General features: G+C 38.7%; 1 protein-coding gene across 7 annotated transcripts in view; it reads right to left on the bottom strand.

The window, feature by feature from the left end:
- Positions 1-17,387, bottom strand: part of SLC39A10 (solute carrier family 39 member 10) — a 162,581-nt gene that overhangs the window by 57,822 nt on the left and 87,372 nt on the right. For 3 of the 7 annotated variants that reach the window (XM_010802173.4, XM_005202631.5, XM_010802175.4), the window contains exon 1: positions 12,364-12,419. The exons of 2 other annotated variants lie outside the window; for them this stretch is intronic. The gene's annotated coding sequence lies outside the window, so the exon portion shown is untranslated. Of the gene's footprint in view, positions 1-2,512; positions 3,874-3,896; positions 12,420-17,387 lie in introns of those variants that run through there. 2 more of the 7 variants (XM_059874558.1, XM_059874554.1) reach the window with 2 other exon arrangements.

Here is a 17,387-nt window from a genome sequence, read left to right as displayed (position 1 = left end):
ATGCATAATCCTACTGCACAAGAAAAGAATGGTTTCTGGAAAATAACTCGTAGTTGCCACCACACATTTAATTTCATCTTTTGTTACTGATTTCCAATTTACTATCACAGTGAAAGGTTTAAGTATTCTCTCATTGTATAATTTCTACATGAAGGGTCAGTTTAATTCACAATTAAGTACTTTAGTCATTGCGCTGTGTACACTATTTCTGATGTAAATACATTACATTTGACACAAAGAAAAAATGAAACCCACATTTTTTATAAAATTCACTAATATTTTAACACTAACATCAGACCTAAATATTCAGTGAGGCTAGTGGTTATTCTTTGGTGTGGAAAGTGATGAGAGGAACCAGCCAGGAGTTCTGTGCTGTAGTTTGTGTTCTATCTTTACCCATGGGTGCTGGTTACCCAGATGTGTTCACTTCATAAACTTGTCAAGGTTTACACTTAACGGCTACCCACTCCTGGAGAGTGGGGTATTCTGGCCTGGAGAATTCCATGGACTGTATAGTCCATGGGGTCACAGAGAGTCAGTCACAACTGAGCGACTTTCACTTTCACTTCACTTTCACACTTAACATCTGGGTGCTTTTCTAGAGGTGTTCTATATTTCAGACAAAACATAACTTTTAATCCATTAAGAATACATATTTCAACTTTCAATTAGTAAAATCAGTAATGTGCAGTTTCTAGAAACAGACCCATACTTAACCATACCCAAAGATAAATTTACATTTTCTAAAATAATTTAAGGCTCACAAGAACTTGAACTTGTGAAAATAGTTCAGTTTACCCATGTACTCTTTACCCAATTTTCCCCAATGAAAACATTTTACACAAGCACAGTACACTTTCAAAACCAGGAAACTGACATTGATATAACACTGTTAACTAAATTAGAGATCTTATGCTAATTTTACCAGTTTTGCATGCATTCCTAAAAATACCATAACAGAAAATCCATTTTTTAACCAGAGAAAAAAAATCACTTGTAACCAAGAATCTTGCTTAACAAAATATATGATTATACCCAAGGAAAAGGTTAACTAAAACTTTAAAAGGAAGTAATCAGGATTGATAATCTCCATAGTAAGTTCTTCTATAAAGATTTACAAAAATTTTTAATTACAGGCTTTCAATTGTAGTTTTCCTACATAAAATGGCAAAAAATTTTTTCAATTTTCAAGTAAGTAAAACACTTTAATCAAGAACATATCTAAAGTACACTAATCTGTCTATAGGTATTTTGCCTCAAGAAAGATAATGATCTTTATTTCATACAAATGAAAATAGGGTTGTAGAAAGTTTAAGATGAAAAGATTCTTAAGTATAATCAACTAAACACTTTTTTTTTTAATACATGGATATCTAAGACCCAGAAGTATACATACGATTAAAGTGATATTTCAAGTTTATGGCAGTCCCCTGACTTGAAAGTCAGGGGCTCTTTCTGCTACACCAGCGTATCTGTGTATCTTAAAAACCAGAACACTGTGGGATAACTACTAATGCAATCCATCTAAAATATACTACCAAAACATTTTAAAGGGAAAAGAAATGGTCTCTAATATTTACAGTTAGTTTAAAAAAAAGTTTATATCACTATGAGTATGCGTGCTAAGTGTCTGACCCTGCAACCCCGTGGACTGTAGCCTGCCAGGCTCCTCTGTCCATGGGATTCTCCAGGCAAGAATACTAGAGTGGGTTGCCATTTCCTCCTCCAGGGGATCTTCCTGACCCAGGGATTGAATCCACATCTCCTTTGCAGGAGGATTCTTTACCACTGAGACACGGAGGAAGCCCTAATATCACTATATTACTTAACAAAGTGATTGACTGATGTAAGAAAAATAATTCCCAATATGTGGTTCCTGTTACTAGAGAGGCCAACTAAGTATATCCTGTGTATACTTTATTCATTTGTTTAAGAACAAAGCAAACAACTTCTACTCAAGGGGATTTTTTTTTTTAAAGGAAAATGTAGGCCAAATGAAAGAACCAGAAGTTAATGTCTGTCTCAGGTTCTTGACTCTCACACATACAAATACATATATATACAAACTAACAATCAGAGAAAAAATATTATAAGTCACTTAGCAATGTTGTAAAACTAGCTATTTCAATGTTCCAGATTGATATTTTAAAGGTCAATAAGGTGGAAACCAAGAGAGAAATCACTAAAACCCTCAACCTGGATTATAGAAATATATCATGTATTAAGTAAACTTAACATGAAAATCTATTCAATGATATACATAGCACCCTAATTTCAAAGAAGACTTCATTTTTTGGGATAGGTTTCACTATTATGGCAGAAATTTGTTTATATCTTGAATCACATAAATATAATACAACTGGTATATTACTAAATTACTTTAGCAAAATTTATCCATGTAGTCAGACATCAATTTAGTTTCCTTCTATGATTCAACAGCAGTACACACAAAATGCATGAGAAGCAATGAGACTAGAGGTAAAGATCTCAGAAACCTGGTCTTGCCACTTACTAGCTTAAGATTGGAGAAGGCAACGGCACCCCACTCCAGTACTCTTGCCTGGAAAATCCCATGGACGGAGGAGCCTGGTAGGCTGTAGTCCATGTGGTCGCAAAGAGTCGGACACGACTGAGCAACTTCACTTTCACTTTTCACTTTCATGCATTGGAGAAGGAAATGGCAACCCACTCCGGCGTTCTTGCCTGGAGAATCCCAGGGACGGCAGAGCCTGGTGGGCTGCCATCTATGGGGTTGCACAGAGTTGGACATGACTGAAGCAACTTAGCAGCAGAAGCAGTTATAAGATGCTGGGCAAATTACTTAGCCTCTTTATTACACCAGCTATAAAGTGGGGGTTTTAATTCCTGTTCTATTTCACGGTAATTATGAAGACCAAGTAAAATAATGTTTTTAATGTTTTTCCACTTTATTGTAAATGTTTAAATGTTATTTAAGTGCAAGTTATTAATAGTAATATAACTTGGATCTTCCTGGATCCAAGTTTACTTGGTAAACTCCAGGAGTTGGGGATGGACAGGGAGGCCTGGCGTGCTACAGTCCATGAGGTCACAAAGAGTCGAACACCACTGAGCGACTGAACTGAACTGAAGTTGGATCCATTTTAAATTCCATTTCTGATATAACCACCCAATGTAATGCACATAGAATAGAATCAGGAGTCAGAAACCTTCATCTCTAGTTCATTGTCACTGTTTCCTCTCGGAAGAACAGGGGAAATAGTCCCTTCATATATCCACCAACTGAATTAATGTATATGAAATGTGTACTCTGTAAAGTTTATTAACCTGAAGTATTACCACTATTTGATGTGGTACGATTACACGTCTTTCACTTAACTTCTAAAAAGTACAGAACCAGAGTGGGAAAAAGGTCCTTTTGCTCTGACTCCTTCCAAAGAATGCTATCAAAAATATTCCGAGAGCATATGCAGTTTTAGTACATCCAAGAACAACTCTTAGATTACAGGAGGCGTCCAACTGAGAAAAAGTTGCAATGAATTACCATGACATACAAGTTTCACTGACTTTATAAAACTTCATGGCATAAAATTACTTTAGTAATGAGTCCTTATCAAGAACACTTAAATCCTCTTAGAGCTTCAAGGTGTCCTTTTTCATTCCCCTACTTTACCTCAGTTTGGAATGTCAATAGAGCTATTACCAAAATAAGCACAATCTCTAATATTTACCCTGCAACTCATTTATATGAGAATAGTAGAGGCATGCTAATGGAGCTCAGGCAAAATTCAGAGCTCCTTCTGTTTCACTTTTATTTTTCAAGAGACAGAATATAAACATGAGCATTGATCAAATGTACTAGATCAAGCAATTACACATCAAATCTATTATTGTATTCTAAACATTCATGTACAAACCTGCATTTTCTCATTAAATGTTCAAACTATCTGAAGTCTCTGCTTTTCAAGCATTCATTACAGGGAATCTGGAACCATATTGTAGAAAGCAACCTTTGACATTCCTGTGTCTGTTTTGCTGCTTGTGAATACAAAGAACATCCGAGATTTATAAATGTATGAGCTGGCTGACCTTTATTAATCACAAAATATTGTGATGCCTTTTGAAGCTACTAAAATGTTTATAATTTTAGTTAGCCTTTCAATTTAATAAGCTTCAATCTCTTTCCACTACAAATGCATATACACCTACACAACATGTGGTCATAAAGAGGACTTAAAGACAAGGGGCTAACCTTAGGACCTGGATGAGAAACACATGCCTTTTCCTTTCAACTTGCAGAGCTTTGTTCTCTTTCCATTCATCATCCCTGACCGTTGCCTTCATTCTAAGAATAGTTACTGCCACTGCCTCAAATCTTTATTACTCCATTCGTTGTCACTGTTCCTATTTTCCTTTTTCAGCATCTTGTCACTGTTACACGTCTCCAGTTTTGCACCAACTTACCATTCATAAGCACTGCCCGGTAAAATGATCCTTCCTTTCCATAAGATTAGGGGGAAAAAAAACACAGAATCTCCAAGGCAACATTTTCATAACATTAACATTTTTTGATGCTGCTGACAACACAGACTACTACTTCTCCACCAGGAAAGCTTTCTATGATAAATTTTAGCTGTCCTTACAGTTGTTTGAACAAAGTTAAATGGTTCTGTTCTGCCATTTAGCAGAATCTTACAAAATTATAATTCAAATGTCAAAACTACTTAATTTCTACTAGCAAACACCAATTTCGTTAATCAATTATCAATCCATCTTTATGATCAAGTTCAACCTTCTCCAGTATAAAGAAAACTACACAAAATTCTTAAACAGAGTGTTTTAGGGCACATTCTCTGTCTTAAAGAATCACATTCAGATACACAGACTGGGGTAGATTTTGTGATATATAGACATTTAGAAAAAGAAAAAATAAGAAAATTATTAATGCCGGGGGAAAAAAAGTTGTGCAGGGTAAGTACCAGTTTGCAGCTGCAGATAACCTTTATAGCCATAAAAATATAACACTACTGTTCTAAACCAGAATTACAATATAACTGTACTGAAAAACTGGGATATAGGAAATGAGAGGGTTCGTGGAGAGGTGGGAAGAGTGCTAAATCCAAAGCAGACAATGACTAAAATTGAAAATCAACAAGCTGTGAATATATTGGAGACATGGCAGTGAACAGCAAAACAACTAAGAAACCAAAAGAGTTCTTTATATCTCTAGGCAGAATGTAAAAGACAGAGAACTGATTTTTTTCTTTCCCCAACCTTAATTTCATAGAACTATTTCTTTAAACTATATTCATGTATAATTCTGACTGAAAAAACTAAAATCCAGCAATTATAAATCTTAGTTTCTGTTGAACAAAGTCACATTGTGTCACATGTGGAGGAAAGTAAATTACAGTTTCAAGATTTCACAAGCATTTGTTTATAGAGTTTTAATCACATTATATAATCATTTTAACTTCAATTTGTGCTACTGTTTTTAGTTACCTGCTTGGTTGGATAAGTCCAAGATATGGGGAAAGACCACAAAATTCTGAATACTTTTCAGGCAGGTCTTGTTACATACTTTCAAATTGTTTTCTAGACAAATTAAATTTGGTTATACTGCCACCAGCTGTATGGTCATAGTATTCTCATTAGTTGCTACTATTAATTTTGGAACAGGTAAAATTCCCAGGTGGCAGAGGGGTAAAGAATTAGCCGGCCAATGCAGGAGATGCAAAAGAAGGAAGCATATTTGATCCCTGGGTCAGGAAGAACCCCTGGAGAAGGAAACAGCAACGCACTCCAATATTCTTCCCTGGAAAATCCCATGGACAGAGCCTAGCACACTACAGTCCATGGGGTTGTAAAAGACTGAACACACACACAATACAAAATTACCTTATTCTTATTTACATTTTCAAATTATTCCTGGTGTCTCAATATTTTTATAAACATGCACGAACTTTGTATATAACATTACTAAGTCATATTTTCTGCAGAAAACATCTTCGATTCTGTCCAATGCCTTTTTACTTTGATTACAATATTTTCTCTTTCATGGATAGATGTGTTTCCATGTACATGCACTGATGTCTATAATTTATTTTTTCAATTTCTTTATGACTTGTCAATTTAAGAAGTTTTTTTTTTCCTCCCTATATTTAATATTGTTTTCTTTAAAAAAAAAAAAAAAAAAAAGCCGTAATTAAAATTAACATGACCCATAACATCCATTTCTTTTTTAGGGAAAATAAAACAACTGCTGAACCAACAAACAGTAGTCTTTTATCTGTTCACTAAGGAAGTTTACATTTTAGCCTTAATAAAACTTTCAAGTATGTGTGTTTAAGCAGAAATCTTCAGAGGAAAAGCTCTAAACATGTTTATATACAAATCATAAATTATATTGTAGATAATATTATATTTACGATGCACTTAAACATTTTTTCTTAAAATCTCTTTCAGTGATTTGATTTAGTGGATTTCCTTCTTCAGTTCTTTTTTTAAATTAATGATTATTTTCTCGAAAATAAACTTACTTATGCCGGTTGTTGTTGTTGCTATATATATCAAATAATTCACCTTACTTGAAAAAATAAGAGTATGCTAATCTAAAACAAAAATCTTAACATATATATTCTAAACATTAACAAGTTATGAAGTCAGTTGAAATTCTACATTAAACAAGGTCCATGGAAATAGAAAACATAATCCTGTTGCTTTGCAACATACATTATATATAATACATGGTATCTGTTCTCAATTTTGTTGTAATTATGCATACAATTATGTAATAATTACATTATAATTACATAAAATGTATTTCAAATATTACACTTTTACTGACCTCACTGATTTGCAAAGTAATAACATATCATATCTTACTCTAAATATCTTGATACAGTACATAAATCAATCTTTCCTTCATCATGAGGCTATGTTCTTCTACAACAAAGCACAAAGTATACTTATTCACATGTAAACAGAATAAAATAATGATTCACCTTCATGGCTGTATGAAATGTTAATGCAAAATCATGTGATAGCTTCTCTTTCGGCAGTAAAACATATATTATAAAGGGTAAATATAAACCATAACAGTTGTTGTTTAGTCACTAAGTCATGTCTGACTCTGGGACTCCATGGACTATAGCCTATCAGGCTGCTCTGTCCATGGGATTTCCCAGGCAAGAATACTGGAGTGGGTTACCGTTTCCCTCTCCAGGAGATCTTCCCAATACAGGGACTGAACTCCCTTCTCCTGCATTGGCAGGCGGATTCTTTACCACTGAGCCACCAGGAAAGTCTATAAATATAAAATCACAAAATCATATACGACTAACTCTTCCAAGACACCTGCTTCTTGGAAGAAAAGCTATGATTAACCCAGATAGCATATTAAAAAGCAAAGATATTGACAACAAAGGTCCATCTAGTCAAACCTATGGTTTTTCTAGAAGTCACATATGGATGTGAGAGTTGCACCATAAAGCTGAGCGCTGAAAAACTGATGCTTCTGAACTGAGGTGTTGGAGAAGACTCTTAAGGCTCCCTTGTACTGCTAACAGATCAAACCAGTCCATCCTAAAGGAAATCAGTCCTGAATATTCATTGGAAGGACTGATGCTGAAGCTCCAATACTTTGGCCACCTGATGCAAAGAACTGACTCACTGGAAAAGACCCTGCTTCAGGGAAAGATTGAAGGCAGGAGGAGAAGGGGACGACAGAGGATGAGATGGTTGGATGGCATCACCAACTCGACGGACATGAGATTGAACAAGTTCCAGGAGTTGGTGATGGACAGGGAAGCCTGGCATGCTGCAGTCCGTGGGGTTGCAAAGAGTCAGACATGACTGAGTGACTGAACTGAAAAATCTGAAACCATCATCCCATTCAATAATACCTTTTCACATGAAAAATCTAATACTAAAAATCTATTAAGAGTTTGACACTGTTATGTTCTATGATGTGCTGACAATAAATTATTGTGTTCTGAATATTAAACATGGTCTCTTAAACAGCTGAAAATAATTTCAATAATGCTATTGTTAATTAAACTTTACAATTTCAGTTAAAAATTGCCTCATATTTACTGACACACTTAAATATTCTGGCTATAGTAAATATTTGTTATGAATATTTGCTTATATATTTTGCTTATTTTGGAAAAACCTGTTTTGTGTGTGTGTGGTCTATTTAGAGAACTTACAGAAAATGAAAATGAAAAAAGTAGTTTGGAATACGGATAACTGGTATAACTTGACATTTTAATATAAGAGTTTACATAAATGACTACATGAAATCTTATGGTTATTAAAGGTCCTTGAGACTATTTTTCAAATGTCATTCTATAAAAGTCAAAGTTCCAAAAAACTTGAACTAAAAAATAAAGGCTATGTGATTTTAACATTTTCAGTACAGTGGAGGCAATACAGTTATATGGGACTAAGTTAAAAGAAGAAACCCAGAAGAAAGCAGAAGAAACCCAGACTGAAGTAACTGCTACTATTCATATACAAAGTTAATCTCAAAGATACATATTTAACATACAGCCCTCTTTCTGTCCGAAAAATTCCTCCGACATAATTTGCAAGAAAACAAGGACTTATACTGTTCAATCTCCATTCAAACTCACCCTCTATTTGAAACATTAGGATGAAAAGCAATAGCTTTTTAACAGTTCAAAATGACTCATAGCAACATTAACCAGCTGGAGGAAATCTCAAAGTAAACTATGTAAGTAGCACTAAAGAATCTAATTGCAACTTTAGTTTTGTTTTAGGGAAAGGTAAAGATGAAGGGAATGAAAACTTCAAGGGGAATCAAACACTAGGGGGCAGCATCAAACTGTTAGGACAAACCCGAACTCTTCAAACAGCTAAAGTTAGTATATTTTTAATAAGAATTACTGGTAATGAAAGATGACCTTATAGGTTATAAACCTGTTATAAAGCAAAATAACTAGCTGTTTTGATCACCTATACCTCTTTTCCATTTCCTACTGTATACTCTTTTGTAACTTGTAAGTTTAAAATACTACTAGTGATAGTCCTTTTTGGATATATACATACAAAAACATTTCCATTCTTGAGATAGCCACTACACAGATAAGGGCTGACATATAAAAATCCAAAGTATTTCCTTTGATTAGTACTGAATTTAAATTTTGTATCACTCAATTAACATTTTTAATTTGATTAAAGAGTTTTGTACATTCACTGTCACAAGCACTATTTGACAAAAAGCTATGGAGTATGTGCCCCTCAAGGAATTTAGTTTGGCAGAAAAAAGACATATGTAATTATAAGTTAGTAAATGCAAAATAAGAAATTCTATGGATTATTACATATGAATAATAGAATAACAATTGTATCCTCTTCAGCAGCCCAGTAGAAACCATTAAACCTCATTCTGGAATCAAGATAAAAAGTAGTCCTTCAACCACTAATGAACTGTAAGATTTGTATGTAGAAAAGAAGGTAAAATGAATCATCTGTAGCCCTTTGATTCATTACATCATTTAAAGGTCACAGTAAACCATGAGATAGATTTTTCTGGTACTTCCAAGTTCACAGATAAAAGATTAAGATAAAGAAATTTGCTCAAGGCAACCAAACTAGTTAATAATGGATCAGTTTTGAACTTTAAGTCTCACTCCAAGCCCTACATTCTCTCCAATAGTGGCCAAAACAAGGGTCGAGGAAGTGGGGTAATAGAATGGTAACAACATAATTCTCTTTTAATTAAAAGTAAATAATCATTCCTGTTGTTGAATAATTACCCTTGTTATAACACCTATACCCTATATTCTTCATGCTGCTGCTGCTGCTAAGTCGCTTCAGTCGTGTCCGACTCTGTGTGACCCCACAGACAGTAGCCCACCAGGCTCCCCCATCCCTGGGATTCTCCAGGCAAGAACACTGGAGTGGGTTGCCATTTCCTTCTCCAATGCATGAATAAATCTGTTTAAAAATGAAAAGAAAACACCACTTAGAGAAGTACCTGCATACCAAACTGGAGGCCTCCTAAAAATGGCTTCAAATCAAGTGCTCAAAAAAGTGGAGGAAGTGTGTTGACTTTTAAGCTGTTAGTGGAATACAAATTAACATGAAGAATAAGTAAAGGCTGTTGTTTAATGGATAAGTTGTGTCCCGCTCTCTGTGACCCCATGGACTGTAGCCTGTCAGACTCCTCTGTCCATAGGATTTCCCAGGCAAAAATACTGGAGTGGGTTGCCATTTCCTTCTCCAGGGTATCTTCCTGACCGAGGGGTCAAACCCTTGTCTCCTGCATTGGCAGCCAATTTCTTCATCGCTGATCTACCTGGGAAGCAAAAAGTTATCAGGTGATATATTGACGTCGCCTCATAACTAACCACTCCTTCTAAAGTAGCACAAATTACACAGGGGTTATTAACCAGGGAGCTGTATATAAAATTCAGGTTTGAGAATCTGGATGCGGAAGAAGGATATATTGTAAAGTAACCTTAGTTATCCCTTCAGTTATAAATATAGGCCAAAAAAAAAAAATCGGTTAATTTGCAGCACCTGACACTACTAATATAAATCATTCAAATTAAATTCTACATTTACAGTCCTCACTAGTTTGAAATTAGGCATTATGACCTGCCATTACTCTTGATATTTAATGCTTTACTAAAGCATGAATTCACCATTAATATTTAAAATGTTGGTAATTATATTTCAGTACAACTGGATTCTCCGGAATCTTATGTATTCCGTATACTTAAAATCACCATTCTGAACTTCACCATACAAAAGTTTAAAAGCTCCTCCAGTACATCATTCTTTTCTTCTAATCACTCATCACTGATAATACATTGATAATCCTCTTTCAAGTATTTAGTGCAGGTAGGGATGTGAGATAACTGGTATGGACCCAAGGTCTAGAACAAGAGACTGACTCAAGATGACTTAACATCTGCAGAATTAAGTCCTAACAAAAAACAGCACACAAGAATCTTCAGGCTTTCAATTGAATTACTACAATCAACTACATTTTAAATCTCCAGTTTTTCCAATATATTACTTGCTAGTTCTCAATTAGGTAAATTTAGATACCCGTCCAAAAAAAAAAAAACCACACACACAAAAGGAACGTAAACTTGTCTCTTGCTCGTTTTGCTCCATCAAGAATGACTCAGTTCCTAGGTGAAACTAGAGAACTGAACGGCGTAAAAGACTTTAAAAAAAAGTCCACAGTATAACCTACCATCTTTTTAAATTATGTGCTTTAATGTTACTTTATTACTTAAAACAGGGATCTGAGCGAGGGACACTTCCAACTGAGGGCTGCGGATCTGCGGAGATCTCTCTTCCTTGTGCCCGGCTCATAAAGACAGCCATGTGGACAGGCTCCCTCCCACGTGAACAGTTCTTTAGAGAAGCCACAGGAAGCCACATGTCGCCTGCGCCCTCACCAGGCCTGGGCACTCGGGGATCCCAAGGGAGAAGCAAGGAGTTCAGCAGATCCCTGGACCCGTAGAGGGGGCTACGAAGGTTCCCCGACGTAGTGCAGCCTGGTGGGCCCCCTAAGGTTCTCCGCCAAAGGGCTTTCACGAACAAAGCCCAGGCAGCCGCGCCACCTCCCGGCTCACCCGGCCTCGCCCACCGACCCAGCCCCACCCGAGCCCTCAGCTTCAGGGACCCCAGCTGGCTTCAGTATCAACTCCCCCGCGCCCCGCCTCGGCTTTTCGGTTGGTCGGGGAGAAAGTAAGCCCCCACGAGGCCTCCCGCGGTAGGAGCAGAGGCGCCACCGTCCGTTAGCCAGCCGGGCCGGAACAGCGGCGCCCAGGCTCCCTCCCGGGGATCCCGGTGACACACAGGAGGGGAGCACGCGAGGGGAAGAATCGGGGGCTTTCGCCGCCGCCTGTCTCCAAGCCCCTCCGAGACCGGACTGCGGACCCTCCCATTCTCGGGCCAACGCGTCCCTGCCTCCACCGGCCACGCCAACCTCGGCCCCTAACCGGCCGCGCGCAGCCCCCCAACCGCCGCCGCCTGCTCAGCGGTGACTCCCCCTCTCCCCGCACGGCTCCCCAGCCTCGGCAGGAGGCTGACTCCGGCGCGGGTGCCGCACGCGGGGCGGAGGCTCCCCGATCGCTAACCCGGCAGCAGCCCAGAGCGCACACGAGGAGCGGCGGTGCCCCACGCGCAGCCCACCGCGCGCTCTGCCCGGCTCGCCGCCGCCGCCGACTGCAGCAGCTGCGGGAAGCCCAGCGCCCCGATCCCCGGAGGACTCAGCCCCGACTCCCCGGTTCCTGTCTCCCTTTCTACCCCCCCGCCGTCCCGGGACTCGCAGTCTCCGCCGCGCACGGGGCCGGTTCTGGGGGAGGGAATGTAAACAAATCGGGGTTTTATAGTTACCTCACACTCCAGTGCCGTGTGCATCTCCTCTCCGCTCGGTACCAAACCCCGGCTGCACCAAATCGTGTATTCACCAAAGCCGCCTGCGCCAACTGCGTCGCGGAGACCCGCGCGTCGGACACCACGCTACGCTAGCGGCGTACACAGCCCACTCAAGTCCTTGCGCAGCCGCACCCCGTCCGCCTATGGGCGCTACGCTCCGGGCGTACACGCACCACCCAGCCATTCACTTCGAATAACGCAAATAGCGTAGGGGAACTGCCCCACTCGAGGATTCCACACGGACCGTGAGAGCAATAGGAAATTCGAGTCTACGCAAACTGCGGAGCTCCGCGGCTCCGCGCTAGTTTTGTTCCAAGAAAAGACGCCGCGGGGGAGTTGAGAAGGCGTCTCACGCATGCGTGGAGCGACCATTTACCCTCGCCTTTTCCCCGGGCTTTGCATGTCGGTTGCTGCCGCCCGCGGGAGGCAGAGGAGTAAGGGAAGCTCTGAACGAAAACGCTTCAGCCAGGTTTCAGATTGATAAATTAAAATGTTTATCTGTACAGGAGTTAAACATCTACGTTAATTTAACCCTTCCCCTTTATTAAACTAACCTTTCAATCTCCGAGGGGAAAAAGGAACTAATACTATTTAGTGCTAAATGCGAGGTATTTTGCATAGTTCTCCCACCCCCACCTCCCAGTTTATTCTAAAGAGCACTTCCTGTGGGCCTTCCAAGCCTAAAAGAAAAAGTTGAATCCAGAGAGCTTGTCACCCACGTAGAGGAATTCTCGAGGCTTCTGACAACTTTCTAACCTCTTCCATTACCTCCCACTGCTTAATCGATTATTCTTAACACCCAATAGGAAAACCTCCGGATTCAGCCAAGCAATTCCAAGGACTCCTGATCATGTGCTCATTCTTGCTCCCATTGATTTGCTCACACCATACTTGACATGTGAATTGTTTTCTCCCCTCTTCAGGAGCAATTCACAGCCGGTACTTTCTTAAAAGGTGGCTGCCTTTACTCCATTACCCTGCTTTTTGGCATTTGATCTTCATGGTGAGACTTATCTATTCTGTCTGGTGTGTCTGATTCTGTATCCAGCCAGAGAGTTACAGGAATGCCTTACTGATATCTACCAGAGTGCATAAAACCATGATCAATAGTAATAGCAAGATTTACTCTGTGGCAAGTATTTCCTGTTTGCTCTACATGTGTATTAGTTTCATCCTCATAACACAAAGAAGTAGGTATTATCCTGCCCCAGGAAACTGAGACACGAGTAACTTGCCTAAGACCACTGAACAGGTAGGGAGGAGAGTTGAGATCCAAACCCAGTTAGGACTACATATTCTGGTATTCTGTATATTTAATGGAGGAAGATTGTTTTGTTTTTGTTTTGTGTCCCTATAAACAGTATCTTTTAGGTGCTCAGTAAAGGCCTACTGACTGCCAGGATACTCAGCTTCTCATATCCCTTTGTTTCTTTGAAAAAGCCAACCCATTGACCACCTCACTCCTGCAGGTTTTCACTGTTGCTATTAGGGAAAGGGAGAAGTCCTGAGGTTTAAAGAGATCAAGTCTGAGTACTAGCTTCAGGTCTCACCATTGTCACTAACTGTGGGAGGCAATGGCCATGGTTCTCGGATTCATGGATAAATTAAAGGAATTGGTCTAAATTTATTCCGAAGTCTTTAGAGTTTATAAAATCAGAACAAAAGTCTTTAGGTTTCATAAAAGCAATATAGAGTACTTCTTTTGGGTTCAGAGCATAAAAAGCTTCCAAATTATCTATCCTGATATTTTAAGGCTATAATTATTTTATTGAACATATTATTTCAGGAACTTTAAAGTATATGCAATATCTTTCTCCTAAGTTTCCATAAGGTAGAGCACTTACATTCCTGATATTAATATTTTAAGGTACTTACACCTTCACTGCTTTCTAAAAAGATCCAGAGATCAAATTGCCAACATCCCTGGATCATCGAAAAAGCAAGAGAGTTCCAGAAAAACATCTATTTCTGCTTTATTGACTATGCCAAAGCCTTTGACTGTGTGGATCACAATAAACTGGGGAAAATTCTGAAAGAGATGGGAATACCAGACCACCTGACCTGCCTCTCGAGAAACCTGTATGCAGGTCAGGAAGCAACAGTTAGAACTGGACATGGAACAACAGACTGGTTGCTGGGGTACGTCAAGGCTGTATATTGTCACCCTGCTTATCTCTAACTTCTATGCAGAGTACATCATGAGAAACACTGGGCTGGAAGAAGCACAAGCTGGAATCAAGATTGCTGGGAGAAATATCAATCACCTCAGATATGCAGATGACACCACCCTTATGGCAGAAAGCGAAGAAGAACTAAAGAGCCTGTTGATGAAAGTGAAAGAGGAGAGTGCAAAAGTTGGCTTAAGACTCAACATTCAGAAAACGAAGATCATGGCATCTGGTCCCATCACTTCATGGCAAATAGACGGGGAAACAGTGGAAACAGTGGCTGACTTTTTTTTTTTTTGGCTACAAAATCACTGCAGATGGTGATTGCAGCCATGAAATTAAAAGACGCTTACTCCTTGGAAGGAAGTTATGACCAACCTATACAGCATATTAAAAAGCAGAGACATTACTTTGCCAACAAAGGTTCGTCTAGTCAAGGCTATGGTTTTTCCTGTGGTCATATATGGATGTGAAAGTTGGACTATAAAAAAAGCTGAGCACCGAAGAATTGATGCTTTTGAACTGTGGTGTTGAAGAAGACTCTTGAGAGTCCCTTGGACTGCAAGGAGATCCAACCAGTCCACCCTAAAGGAGATCAGTCCTGGGTGTTCATTGGAAGGACTGATGTTGAAGCTGAAACTCCAATACTTTCACCACCTGATGCGAAGAGCTGACTCATTTGAAAAGACTGTGATGCTGGGAAAGACTGAGGGCAGGAAGAGAAGGAGACGACAGAGGATGAGATGGTTGGATGGCATCACTAACTCAATGAACATGAGTTTGGGTAAACTCTGGGAGTTGGTGATGGACAGGGAGGCCTGGCATGCTGCAGTTCATGGGCTTGAAAAGAGTTGGATACAACTGAGCGACTGAACTGAACTGAACTCTGCATAGAATTAAATAAGCAGAGTGACAATGTATACCCTTGACCTACTCCTTTTCCTATTTGGAACTAGTCTGTTGTTCCATGTCCAGTTCGAACTGTTGCTTCCTGACCTGCATATAGGTTTCTCAAGAGGCAGGTCAGGTGGTCTGGTATTCTCATCTCTTTCAGGATTTTCCCCAGTTTATTGTGATCCACACAGTCAAAGGCTTTGGCATAGTCAATAAAGCAGAAGTAGATGTTTTTCTGGAACTCTCTTGCTGTTTCAATGATCCAATGGATTTTGCCAATTATGTATTTACAAGACTAATAATATCCAGCTGGTACACACAGGTACAGAGGACCGTTGACCAAATATACAAGTTACTCAGTAACAGCTACAGCTGAATTGAATTCCACCATGATACTCATCCCTATTCCAGCCCTTTCTCTCAGGATTCCCTAGACGTCCCACATTTTAGAAACTATAGAGTTAATGCCTGGCTAAGAAAGACTTCTATTTTAATTGGTAAGTCTTTATGCTCTATTAATTTTATATATTTTAAATATCATCTCACTCAGACATTCATATATGCTCAAGTATCAGCATATTGATTAGGGCAGGAGTTAGAGGAAAATTACTATGTAGGATAAATGACTGAGTTGCAAACCAGTATATTGCTTTCCCTGTTGGGAAAAGCAATCTCAGACAGTGATGTGTAGGCTTACTCAAAATCATCTGCTAAGGTAAACAATGAGAAGTGCAGCAAAATATCACTATAATGTTTTATTTTAATCAGTTGCATATTCATATCAGTTTTAGGGAAAGGAATTTCTAATATGTTAGAATCATGGAACTTTCTGAAAGGTCAGACTTTTTTTTTTGCAGTTATCTCATTTGATTCATAAAGAAGCTCAACTGAACTATAAAAACAGTTTAGATGATTTGCAATATGTGGGGGGAAGAGAAAGTATTGAATTGTGTGTAAATGGTTGACCCTCATTTGCTTTGCTTCAGTCACAATTTTATTTCACATATCTAAAATTTCAAGCATGACCAATCTACCTTTGTGAAGCAAGAGATAATAAATCCAATGGCTTTTTTTGCACCTCAGAGGGTTAGAAAAGAACCAGCTACAATAAATAAAGAAAATAAGAACCATGCTTCATACCTCAATTTTTAGCTGTGAATAAAGAAAATCTGTCATAAAACTTTTTTTCCCCTCTAGTAGAGGAGAAAATTGACAACATACACAACAAAATTAAGAGCCTTTAATTAAATTTATTAAAAATGTGAGTGCTTCTAAGAAATTAAGCCTTTCAAACTCAACAATTCTTTCCATGAATCAAAATTAGTAATAATCAAAGATAACATAAACTCCTTAAATCCATATTCAGTTTAAACTGATTTTTACATGACCAAAAATGTTTGGTTCAGACAAGTTTATACCTGAGAAGGAAGACTAAATCATATTGGTATATAGCCCTGATGTGGAGAGCACTAAGTACTAGGAATAGGTGTTAAGGAATTGGGAAAAGAAGATCTCAGGAATATGTTCTAAATCTAGACTCAAAATTAACAACTGCTTATTCAGTTTTAGAGACTCCACATTTTAGCCTGGAAATTAAGGCTTCAGCTTTAGATCTAAAGCCAGAGAAATATAAAAGGTATATTTCCCTCCTTGTTCTTTAAGGCTTGTAACATTCTGTGACACTAAACATGTCAACGCTATGGTCAGGATGGGAATTGAGGCCTGTGGGGTCATCTTTTTCTGATCCCTTGAGGAATTATGGCTCTATCTCATCTAAAGCCTTGCCATTCCTAAAGTGAAGATAAACAGACCCTCAGAACTTACATGGAAATTCTCAGAGAGAAACACAGAAGCCCTGTGTCTCTTTCTAAAAAGCAGGACTTATGAAATAGAGAAGGCCATCCTCTTCCAGAGAGCCCA

This window comes from Bos taurus, chromosome 2, assembly GCF_002263795.3.
Source record: "Bos taurus isolate L1 Dominette 01449 registration number 42190680 breed Hereford chromosome 2, ARS-UCD2.0, whole genome shotgun sequence".
Lineage (NCBI taxonomy): Eukaryota > Metazoa > Chordata > Mammalia > Artiodactyla > Bovidae > Bos > Bos taurus.
The sequence above is the reverse complement of the archived record's forward strand: the minus strand, read 5'-3'. Positions and strand labels throughout refer to the sequence as shown.